The 12969-nt window shown below is 44.1% G+C and overlaps 1 protein-coding gene across 3 annotated transcripts in view; it reads left to right on the forward strand.

The window, feature by feature from the left end:
- The window catches only part of Hivep1 (human immunodeficiency virus type I enhancer binding protein 1), a 144093-nt gene that overhangs the window by 59642 nt on the left and 71482 nt on the right, over positions 1-12969 (forward strand). The window lies entirely within an intron of this gene.

Below are 12969 nucleotides of genomic sequence, written 5' to 3' on the forward strand. Positions count from 1 at the left end.
ATAACTTACTCTCTGACTAGTTAACACACACTACAGTTTAGTTTAAGAGTGATAACTTACTCTCTGACTAGTTAACACACACTGCAGTTCTGTTTAAGAGCAATAACTTACTCTCTGACTAGTTAACACACACTACAGTTTAGTTTAAGAGCGATAACTTACCCTGCCAAAAATAGGAAGTGGGAGAGAAGAGAGGGCAGGAGCGAGGGGAATAGTGTGCATCTCTGTGGTCCCTGGTATGTGGAAGCAGGACAGTCGTGAGTTCAAGGCTAGCCCATGTTATTTAGTCATAGTTGATTGCACACTCTGTCTTAAAAACCAAAAGGTGGAGATGTCACTTGGTGATGGAACACTTACCAAGAGTGTGAGAGACTCTTTGATGCCCATTCTCACCCAAAGAGATAGATTATAACGAAGATTTGCAGAATGTAAAAATGTAACATTTACTTGGAAAGTATCATTTCATCTTAAAGTATCTCAGAAATTTCAGTAAATATTGAAGACTATATATGTGAAACTCTTCTTGAGATAACAACCTTCCTTGGCATCTTGGAAAGTTCTGGTTTTTGCTGAGATGTATCTTAAAGCATTTCTTTACATGGAAAATATGCTATCTAAAGTTGTAAGTGTTTATAAATTATTATATGTCGATGTTGGTGAAGTCTGTTTTAATTTTCTTAATTTTAATTCCATGATACACCATTGAGATTTAAAAGGAAATAAAATTAGTTCTTTCCATTAAGAAGTATTAGAAATGACATTTTGGAGTTTTTATGTAGGTCATCATTGGTGGCACCCAGCTTTTTGCTAGGTACTATTCCTAATGTCCTTCTGCTTTTGAAGTTTCATGCAACTTTGTGAGGTAGGCACTCCCTTCTTTCCCAATTTACCAAGGAGGAAATTGGAGTTTGTTCCAGTGTCACTGAGACAAAGAACAGTGCATGCACATTTGCAGGTACAAGTCTTCACTGGCAGTGAGGACACTTTCATTGTGGGTGTCCACTGTGTTTAGGTGCCTCCATTGCCTTTGCTGAGTGAGGGAAGGAGCTTGCCTCCTCATGGCTTACTTTGCTCATCTTGTGTCAGTGAACACACACGAGCACTTTAGTGTTGAGCGGGCAACCTCCACGGGATTAGCTGTTGTTGGCATGTATTATTACAAATGATAACATTTAAGAGACTGATCCCCACATATTTATTGCCTTATTTAAAGACAGTTAAAATTTGGACTAGAGAGTATGTAATGTCACACTGAAACCTCTTCATACGTAATTCACTTACTGATTTTCAGAAGAGTTTCTGTCCTTTGCAACTAGCCATGTGAGCTGGGCTCTCTCCTGGAGGCTGGCCTGCATCTGGTGGGATATTGGGCAGAACCACTGACCTGTTCTTGTCAGACACCAGTTAAAGCCTCTGTCCCTCAGTTGGAACAAATAAAAATGTCTCTAGACTTTGCCAAATGCCCTTTAGGGGACAAACTTATTTCTGGCTACCACCACAAGCAGAGTTATGTAGTATGGAGCCTGCTTGTTTGTTTCCCGGCTGTCCAGATTCCTAAAATAACCACATAGAAACTATATTATTTACAACACTGCTTGGCCCATTAGCTCTAACTTCTTATTGGCTAACTCTTACATCTTAATTTAACTCATCTCCATTAATCTGTGCATCACCATGAGGTCATGGCATACCAGCAAAGTTTCAGTGTGTCTGACTCTGGCGCCTCCATGGCTTCTCCCTGACTTGGCCCTTCTTTCTCCCAGCATACAGCCTAGCTTTCCCCACCTGGTTCTGTTCTTCCCTGCCATAGACTCAAAGCAGTTCTTTATTCCTTAACCAATAAAAGCAGCACATAGACAGAAGGACCTCCCACAGCAGAGTTATGTAGGTGGCATAGATTAATAGCATCTTAGGACAGTGAGTTGGGATGAAGACATTGACAAAGATGGGAAAGATGAAGCTTTCTCAAGAATGGCATAACTGTAGCAGAGACACCCAAAGAAGGTCGGCTCAGGAGATGGATGTGGACTAGGGTCCCTAAGATGCCTGACTTAAAGAGGCATTTAGAGGTAGAACCAAAAGGCTTAGGGGCTGCTATAGTGTGCTCTCCTGACAAGGAATAGAGGACACTGAGCAGGCTGTAGGACTGACCAACCATCCGAGGGAAGACTGCTGCGAAGTCTGCCTGGGCCTCACAAGCATTTCGTTGAAATATTAGAAACTACTGAATATCTCAACCTTGGTCTTCAGTCATTCACTGCCATGTTTAAAATTAAGTATTGATTTTCCAGGTGGCAGATTACCCCTGATCTTGGGAAAGGAAATAGGCAAGCCTCTTTTTTTTATATATCTACCTAAAGTAAATAACTTGGACATCAAATAAGTATTTTGTTCTCAAGTCATCATTGTGAGGTCTATAGGTTCATTAAAAAGATTCTTTTCCCCTGGGCTTGTGCATTCCTGCCTTCTTAACATCCAGAGGCAGGGAGATAGGTGTCTGAGACACTACCTTAAAACAAAGAGAAAAACAATACTGAAACCATACATACCCAGACAAATAACATCAAAGATAGAAAGGATATACACAAAATAGAAAACTTAAGCCGGTTGTGGTGGCGCACGCCAGTAGGATTTGCTGAAGGAGGCAGAGGCAGGAGGATCACGAGTTCGAGGCCAGCCTGGGCTACACATTTTTTGCCGGGCGTTGGTGGCGCACGCCTTTAATCCCAGCACTCGGGAGGCAGAGGCAGGCGGATCTCTGTGAGTTCGAGACCAGCCTGGTCTACAGAGCTAGTTCCAGGACAGGCTCCAAAGCCACAGAGAAACCCTGTCTCGAAAAACCAAAAAAAAAAAAACCAAAAAAAAAAAAAAAAAAAAAACTTAAGGTCTACCTAAGACCTCAAGTCATAATGGACAAATGAGAAAAAATTAAATATCACATTATAGGGAGTAGATGAAGTTCTGTGTGAGGTGTGGGAAAGGAAGGCTTTGATACCTCTCTGGAATCATCAGCAGACATTTCTGTGAGTTGGGATGCAAAATCAGGATAGATCCCCACCATGGAGTTGGATGACTTCAGTGAGTAATGAAACACCAAGGGCAGGAGGAGATGGGTACTGCTGATGCTTCTGACAGGGGGGTGGGGGGAGGGACTGCAGTGAGGGTCAGGACTGGGCTCCACAGGCACAGGACGTGGAACATCACACTGGGAAGATAAGAAATGCCCTGATAGGCAGGGTGCCTTCCTGGTGTGCATGAAGAGTTTAGACATTCATATGTATAGTACGTTATCTGCACACTCACACCACGGGTTCCTGTGCCTGAGCTAGCCCAAGTTAGTGCTGTGAGGCTGTTTCTGTAGGCTGCAGCACACTCTTTTAGAAAAAGACCAAGGACACATAGCCTTCCTCTGCTGTGTTGGCTCTCTCACCTCTACTACCTAACCCCTCCCCACCCTTTCCACCATCGTGCCTTCCCTGTCCCCCACCCCACCTCCTTCTTTCCATCACCCCATCCTCCTTTCTTGTTCCCTTGTGCTATGATAGACTAGTGTTACCACTGAGTCATGCCTTCAGCCCCTAGGAAGAAATCCTCCCGGTAGCTGGAGAACAGCATGTGCTAGCTCCATCTATTTAAGAGCAGCGTACCTACACTGGTTTTGTTTTGCTGGGTTATTTATAGCTTGGGGACTTAAGAAATAGTGAGCCTTATCAGCTATACTATTATCAAAGTAATGACATCACTTATCTCCTTCCAGTGCTGCCCAACATTAAGTTCTAGGCTTTCCTTGCCTGGGCATTTGCTAATGCATTTTCCTCGCGGTTTGCTTAATGTGGCTTCTGTGATGCACTTAGGCTCCCAGACCATTGAGAACGACTGATAAATGGCTGGCAAACCATCTTGGGTTTGCCTAGTTGAGATAGGCCCATGTGTATAAAGTCCTAAATCTAATTACTGTTACTTGTGGCTCTGAGTTGACCACGTGTGTCCTTTTGTAAGCCACAAGAAAGATTGTCTGCATGGCTGTGATGACTCTTGAAGCGCAGTCCTTGGAGTCCCTTGGCTTAGGGAGATTAGTCTGAAATTTTCATGCATTACAAATTTTATCATAAATATTTGTTTAGAGGCACTTAAATGCACTAAGAACATTCAACACTTTCATAATTTTCCGTGAACTATTATGTCAAGATAATGGTGAAGATACAGAAGACTGTACCTATCACATTAGTTGGGATGATGGCTTCATTTCAAAAAGGGTGTGTCCATATTATATATAGCACATATCTGTATATAATACATATGCACACACAAAATATATCAACTGTTACACTAATTATTTAGGCTAATGGCTTGGAAAGATGATGTTAGACACAGAACAGATTTTTTTTCCCTTAAAATGTGACTTCATGTATTTTAGTAGGCAGATTTGGTGATCATGTTTTATAAATATTAGTTATTTGAAAACCAGTTTAGGGGCTTTGTCAGAGGCTGGTCAGTAATAAAAAGCTGGCCCTTTATTTAGTTATTGGCTTTTAGTATTAAGAATACATGGTTGAAAGCTCCAAGTTAATGAAGTTTTAAAAATAACTTTCTGTTTTTAGCAAAGTGTATCACTTAGTAGCTAATATTGTTTGCATTTGAAGTTATGGCAATTGTAGAAAATTAGCGATCAGAAATAAAGTCTATTTATAGTGATCAAACAAAGCAGCAAAACCCTGTGACCTTGCCCCTGCGCCTCCCGTGGAAGTCCAGCTGTTTGCTCATTCATCTCACTGAGAGGGTGGCAAGGACTATTTAGACACTGGAGTTAATTTTGAACTTTTTCAGTTTGAATTATTTTTTTTTTTACTGTTGTTGTTGAGTGTATGTTTTTCTCGTTGTAGAATTTTAACTCTTCCCTGCTTTTGAAGAGCCATGCGCTGTCGCTACAGTTGTTTGGATTAGTAGGCACGCACAGGGCCATGTGTCCAGTGCGGTGCTAGGCACCGTGGGGAACAACACTGTCTGGGACCCTCCCTTGGGGACTCCAGGTCTGGTGTGGGTCCTTGCAGTCCAATGAAATGATCACCGTGGAAAAGAGCCAGCAGGTCTCAGGAGCTGTGGGAATGGTACCTGGGCGTGGCTGAAGGCTGTCTCAGAGCGCTCCAAAATGGTAGTGATTTGGCTGGCTGTGATCACAGGTTCCCACATGAAAGTAACATCCGTAGTTGGTGACTGAAGCTGTTAGGCCCAGTCCGGTGTTTTCAGCTTCTTCCCACTTCTACCACCTACATGCAGTGTTTCACATCCTCTTCTGGTTCTTGTGGTTGAGGGGGTTGTCATTCAGATAGCATGCCAATTGGGTTATACTGAAGTAAACGAGCATAGTTCTTAATTGACTTTGGAATGTTGACTGACACTTTGACTAAATTAAATGAATATCTTACAGTAGTTATAGTATTTATTATGATGGTTAATCTTGCTAACTTGATGGGATTTAGGATCACCATGGAAACAAACATGCGGGCATTTCTATATGGGATTTGCTAGATGAGGTGGGCCTATGCACCATAAATGTGGGCGGTGTCAATCTGTGGTCTGGGGTCCAGGGCTGGATAAGAAGGAAAAAGAGGCAGCTGAGCACCGTCATTTATTAGTCTGTTTCCTCATTGCAGCTGCAAGGTGACCAGGGACCAGGTCACATTCCTGCCACCAGGCTTCCTCTATGCTTCCCACCCTGGTACACTGCACCCTTGAGCTGAGAGCCAAATAAAGCCACCTTCCCATGGGTTGCTTTTCCTTGTGTATTTATCATAACAACGAGGAAAGTGACTAACGTGGAAGGAAGTCTTTTCTGTTAGAGGTTACAATACCACTAACTGGGCAGAAGAAACAGACACCACATGCGCAGTAAGAAAATGCCGCTTCTCAAATACCTGCAGCTCTAAGGTTAAAGTGAATGTAAAAGTCACACCCATGAAAACATTGTCACCTGAATGCTTATGAAATTCGATTTTATGAAATCCTACATGGTTTTAGAGGATTGTTGAGTCCCACCCATCCAATCAGAACCTTTTGAATTTCTCGGTGATGTTTTAAATTTTCTTGTAAGAATATTAAAGCAACAATAAATTATTTATAAACACATAAGTTTATACAATATAAATAATACTATTTCAAATAGCAAAACTTTCAACTTCTGTAGTAACAAAATATAACAAAGTACAAACTAGAATCCATTAAAATAAATGAGAAATCTAAGTCAATTCCCAGTCAGCATTCAAATGCTCAGCTGTGAGCTGCGCATGACAGTTCTGTGTCAATTTTCATTCTGACATCTCTCTCTAGAGAAAGACCCATCCCCTTGTCTTAAATCCCAGGTTCATTATCACATGTGAGCTTGACTTTACATACATACCTGATCCTTTGTGACTTTTTAAAATTCATTTTCCAGTTAGTCATTGGCCTATTGATTCCAAATGCTGAGAGCTGACCCCACCTCTTCTCTCTATTATCCTTAGCACATGGCATCCCGAGATTCTAACTGGATGCCTAAAAGGTAGCTTCGAGCCTTCTATAGCCTGTGTTGGTTCCTGTACATACATTTACCTATAGAAAGTTTTAAATTGTAAATTAGGGACAATAGGAAATTATAATCACTCCTGAAATAGAATAATCATAAAATATACTGTAATAAAGTTATTTACAGCTTAGGAAATAGCTCTGGAATATTCCTTCTAACATTGGGTCCCTGAAAGCAGAACCACAGTTGAGGGAGGACTGCTCTGCTCCCCTGTGTGTCCATTGTATGAAGTGCTGAATGCAGCATGGAGACTTGGTCCCCTGTTTGCAGAGCTTGTAGATCAGCAGCTTTGGTCCCTGGTCTGAATCCTGCATGCTAGGTGCCTGCTTGCAACCTTATGCTTTCATAATGCCATGTCCTCTCCTGCAACTCACCTCCCCCACTCTCTTGAAGGAGCCTCTGCACTGCTGAACTCCCCATCAGTCCTGGCATACTACTGTGTGTCAACAGGAAGGAAGAAGAAACCAAGAAGTGCTTAGATCAAAGAAGAAACTTGTAGGTTTTCTAGAGCGTTCCCTGGCAGATAACTGACCTGCTCTTTGTGATGTGTATTAGAAAACAGAAGGTACTGTTTTGTGTCAGGTGGTGTTGGTCAGTAAACAATTTTCAAACATACATTACATAGCATGAAATACTTCAGTGACTAAGATTCTGGATTGTTTGCCATTTATAGGATGGGCCTGGGCCTGGGGGCCCTTTAGAGAGCTAACATTCTGTCTTATAATTTATTTATAAATTCATTGTCATTTTTGCTTGAAGCTGTCGGTTGTCTCTTGAAGAAAAGTATGAGGTTGGGGAGATGGTTGAGGCAACAGGGGGCCTGAACTCAGTCCTCTGAATACAAACAAGAGAAAGCTAGAGATGATGCCCTGAGATTGCAGTCCCAGCACCAGGGAGGCAGAGATGTGTCCCAGGAAGTGGCAGGCCAGTAAAGGACCCTCTCAAAAAAGGAGGGAAATAGCAATTGACAGCACCTGGGGAATGACATTGCCACGGCCCCTCCCCCCAGGCTGTCCTCTGACCCTCAATGCAAGGGTTACAGGCAGCTGTTGCCAGTCAGTTTTATGTGGTGCTCAAGACCCAAATTTGTGCTGGCCTCCCATGCCCTTTACCTACCTGCCATCTTCCCGTCCCCCCCGCCCCTATGTTCTGTCTTGTTTGATGTGACCATGTGTAGTGCTCTTTGCTGTCACTCTTGAGATTCACCAAAGATGTTTTCAATCAATTGGGGAAAATGTAGTCATTATTTCCTTCTCTCCTAGGGAGTTTTGATCATCTCCAGGCTTCGTTCTGCTTTCTCTGTGTGTACCACATTGTCATGGCTCACACGAAAACTGTTTCTAGGGGTTACAGAGCTGTGTGCACAGCATTTCCGTCTCGGGATTGAGCAGTGGTTCTCAAGCTTCTGTGTTTTCTGGTGGTCTTAGGTGACCCCTGTGCAAGGATCATTCGACCCCCAAGGGGTTCCGACCCACAGGTTGAGAACCACTGCCATAGAGTCACACTGGACCTGGCTTGAGCTGCTCTGGGTGTTGTCTTGGAGCTGCTCTGGAATGTGCTGTCAACCCTGAGACGCAATGTTTGCCTGGCTTCTTAGAGTTAACCTTCTGGGCAAGTAATTAAGATGCCAGCCTGGGACCCAAGCTGTGTTTATGGGTTCAGGGTCTCCTCTGCCTTCTTGCCTGTGGTTTCTCTCTCACCGCAGCCTGTGGACCTCAGCTCTTGCTCAGCCCATAAAGACTTGCTCTTTGCTTCGACTGAGTTCTCTGCAGATGGTGACCACCCTTAGGAAAGAGGACATTTGTACGGGATCTTTCTTGCTTATCCTCTCATCATTAAATGTCGGCTCATTTGTATTTTTTCCCCTTCTTACCTTGGTCATTTTCAACTTTAAAAACCTTTTGCCCCAGGTTTTTATCATTAATATAAGGGTTTGATCCATTTAGGTCACTGTTATCATTGTCCAAGTCCCAAATGAGCAGATACTGAGTTCTGTATTATTCTGATTTTACACCGGTAAGAACTGACCATTGACCCTGGCAAGTCCCTGCTGTAGCAGACGGAGGAACTGAGACAGGAAGGACTCGGGTCCTTTGTGTCATGGAGTCAATGGGAGTCTCTCCTGCACTGCTGCTGTGAACAGAAGGAGTTAGTTAAAGTTGGCCTCGCATTTTTCCATGCCATCCTAGAAACTGTCACTGAACATTGTATACTACATGTTAGTTAGCTCCGGGTCTCTAAACAAATGACAAAGCTGTGTAAGGGAGGATAGATTTACATTGACTCCTGGTTTTTGCAGCTTCAGTTCACAGTCCTTGGCTCCTTTCCTTCTGATTCTGTGGTGAGACAGAGCATCCTGGCCAGGGCCATAGATGGAGCAAATCAGCTCTGCATGGTGGAGAGCAGGCAGAGTTGCCTGTGCTGACACACTTCCTCCTCCTCCTGCTTTTATTCCATATGTGAGTGGCTCCATCTCAGTCGGGGATAATCCTTCCTCAGTTCTGCCACGCATTCCAGTCAACTCTGGAAACACCGCCACAGACAGACCCGGAGTTAAGATCTGGTGCCTCATAGTCAAGTTGGCAATGAAGATTACCTGTCATACTGTGTGTAGTAAGTGCTTGTATAAAATGTATTTTATTTACTGAATGTTGTTTCTTTTGTATTAGAGCCCAGGGTCTGAAGGGAATTCACTGCCTGGCTCAAGCACTGTGTACTGAGGCACTGAGGGGGAAGTGAGGTCTATGCTAAGCTTAGCTGCAGGGCCTTGAGATGGGTAACACCTTCTGTCCTGTCTGTCCTCCCCCACCTTGTATGGAGTCACAGTGTGGGTGGGATGGTGTGCTACAAAGGATCAGGTTATGTGTGTCACTTTCTGCTTCTTCCTTTTTTTTCATACAGCCCAAAACTAGTTTGTGTTAATAAGAGTTACATTTGGAGAGGAATTTTACAACCAAGAAAGAGGAAAGCAAGCAAAAACCCTAGGATTTTGGTGAGCTGGAAAAAAAAAATGTGTCTTTAAAACCTCACTTAAGCAGGGTATGGTGGCACATGCATTTAATCTCAGCACTGGGAGGCAGAGACAGGCAGATCTCTGTGAGTTCAAGGCCAACTTTTGATCTGTACATCAAGGTCAAAGCCAGTCAGGACTACTTGGAACCTCAGCCTTTAAAAAAAAAAACCAAAACAAAAGAGAATAAATAAAATCTCATTGAGAAGAAAGATGACGGTGTAGCTTAGGTCTGTATTGGAGCCTTAACCTGACTGGGACATGGTCGGGTTCTGCTGCAGTCGGGTTCTGCTGCAGTCGGGTTCTGCGGCAGTCGCTGAGATCGCACGCAGTAACACACGTCTTTGTTTTGTAGGCGGTGCATCATGTGACTTCTGGGAAAGGCTTCACACTGCTTAGGGTGTTTTAGTAGGGGCGTTCCTAACTCCCTTACTTTTTAAATTAGCACTTACTTGAATTGGAAATGGGGATAGGTCAGTATGGTAGTAAATGGAAATGTTCTTTAAAACCCAGAAGGAAGAGTGTATCTGTGCAATTTCATGCGGGTTTTATGTTTTTAGGTATTAGACTGTAAATGTCTAAGAAAAACAAGTGGGAACTGATGTTAGCAGTGGCTAACTTGGATTGACATATTTTCTTGTTATAGCATATATTGTTCAAATTTCAAAAGCAAGTTAAATTTCATAGTTAAATAATTCAAACGTAATGACAATTAGAAAAAGTACAATAAAGAATGGGTCTTTACTCTGGGTCACTTCCCCTGGTGTGATTTTAAATGCCACAGTAGTGGCCTATATGTCCTTTTGTGTCACACACAAACACACTCAACATACACATCCATTGATATTCTTCCACAAGTAGAAGTGTGCTGACATATTGACCTACTCCTTAGATTTTCTTTTTTTAAGGCTTTGTATCTTGGAAAGATTTTTAGTCTTCAGGTTCTTTAGTAGAGGCCGTGACTCTGCCACTGTCCCTATTTATCCCAAAGGAATTAAGTTCGTTTCTAGAAAATATCTTCTTTCTACTGGCGTTGTTCTTGCCTTGAAGTGTGCAAACCTGCCTCCTAGTGGCAGTTCAGAGGGTATTTCCATGCTGTTGTCCCAGGTTGATGTCGTTTCTTTGGGGGTTGGGAATGGGAGGGTGGTGCAGGGGTCTTATTAGATCCTGCCGAGTGCTGGCCGAGGGGACACTGACTCCCCCAACCATTTGTAGGTCACTTCCTGCTTAATGTTTTTAACGTAATGATTCTGTGAATTATACCTCGCTAAGAGTTTCTGAAATCAGAACAGGCTCCTTCTGGTTCTTTTTTAAGTTGGGCATTATGGAACTTTCTAAGTGGCCACAAAATAGACAGTGATAGTAAATGTGCGCTGGCTGTTGTCCAGCTGTGACTTACGGCCCCTAGCCTGTCCACTCCCACTCACTCCCCTGGCTACTTCCGCCCTACCTTGGCTGCCTTCTGGTTCTTACATAAGCACCCAAACCTTAAGCCTTCACCAAGACTCCACCAAAGGAGTTCTTTCATGTGCTCAGACGCCCTGGCAGCGCTGTGGTTTCCATTTGTCTCCAAGTGGTTCTCAAACCCTTTGTTGGGATAATTGGGTTTCATCTATTTTGCCATCCTTTTGTGCTGTGAGCACATCTCCCAGTTTCCTTGTTTCTTTGTAGATTATTTGCTAGGAAAATTGGGCCGTCTGTCCTGAAACTTCTACTGTTGAGTGTATGAAAAGCCAGAGACAGACCTACGTGTCATTGAAGTTGTTCCAGCCAGCTGCTTCCAGTTTGAAGCTATCTCTAGCTGTCTTCAGGCTCTGTTAGTCTGTGTTTTCAGGTTGTGGCTCAGCATAGCTCTGCTTTTGACTGCGACTTGCATGGATCACTGGTAAATGACCATAGGTACAGAATAGAGAATGCCCTTTGCATAAAACTTCACAAGAATAAAGTAACTCAGCACCACGCAGTGTTAACCAAGGATACAGAGCACTGTCATCTCTGCTCCTGTAATGGAATACCAGCAAGCGCGTGACTCTGGAAGGAAACAGGTTTGAGGGCTCTGGAGTCTGGGACGATGAGGACTGGGTGTTGGCACCTGTGGAGGCTATCTTACTGCACTGTAGCCCACAGTTCTCAGGAGAGTGGGAAAGAGCAAACCTACCCCTGCAAGCCGTTTTGTGGTGGCTTAAATAACATGAGTGGCCTACGATTAGGCCCCCGCCTCCCAGTGCTCTTCACTGAGGTCGTTTCAAACAGGAATTTCAGTGGGGACAAAGATATTCAAGCCATAGCAGATACCAGCCCTTAACCACGATAGAGGTCATATGTGCATTGATTGGCTCAGTTATCTGTGGAAGTGGTGGCTTTTAATGAGAATGTGATCAGCTGCTCTGTGTCCTGTGGAGGTAGGCCTATTGAGAGTCTCTGATGTGCACACGTAAAACTCAAACTGCAAGTTCTCCACAGATGTGGTTCTTGCTGAAGGGATCCCAGGTATCAGTGAGAAGGTCAGAGTCTAGGAGGAGCCCCTCTGGCTCTTACTGTGGGCTGCTTTTCTTTCCAGGTGAGTTGTCGGAAGCATTGCTAACCAGACTCACATGTTCATGACTCTACGGTTTCCATCATTCGTTTGCCTTTCCGATTACCTTCCCCTTGGTTGTAGTGCCTCTGTCATTTCTGGGGTCTAGGCTAGCCCACAGTACCATGGTTGTAGTGCCTTCTGTCATATCTGGGGTCTAGGCTAGCCCACAGTACCATGGTTGTAGTGCCTTCTGTCATATCTGGGGTCTAGGCTAGCCCACAGAGGTACTCTGGTTGACTGACTGGTGACATCAACCCCATTCTTTATGTTTATTGCCATAGCTCAGCATGTGAGGTGGCACAGGAACCTGGGCAGATGCTTCAACATAACCACTCATGTCTTCTCTCCTACTGCGTGATGGGGCAGAGCTTCCTGAAGGAAAGTGTGCCTTCATCACTGTTCCAAAGATGGAGGAAGGTGCCAACACAGGAAATAAACCCAGTGGCAGGGAGCTAAGAATGCTCATTCCTGAAAAAGAAAACCAGTAGCAGAGTATTGCGAGACCCACACTTCATTCAGCTAGCTCTCGAAGGAGCATGGTTTACCTTCTTCCCCACACAGTCTTCTGTACACGTGGAAACTGCTGTTTAAACCCCAGGGAGTGACTGCTACCATGTTTCTTCTCGCACACGCCACCTCCCCTTCCCCACTCAGAAATGTGTCTGTGGTGCTCTGTGCTCCTGGACACAGCCGAGTCCCGTTGTGATAAGAGGAGTATGCTGCTTGCTGGTACACCCCTCAACTGAGGGCTCCCCATGCTGGTACACCCCTCAACTGAGGGCTCCCCATGCTGGTACACCCCTCAACTGAGGGCTCCCC

The sequence above is a fragment of the Microtus ochrogaster genome, chromosome 16, assembly GCF_000317375.1.
Source record: "Microtus ochrogaster isolate Prairie Vole_2 chromosome 16, MicOch1.0, whole genome shotgun sequence".
Classification (NCBI taxonomy): domain Eukaryota; kingdom Metazoa; phylum Chordata; class Mammalia; order Rodentia; family Cricetidae; genus Microtus; species Microtus ochrogaster.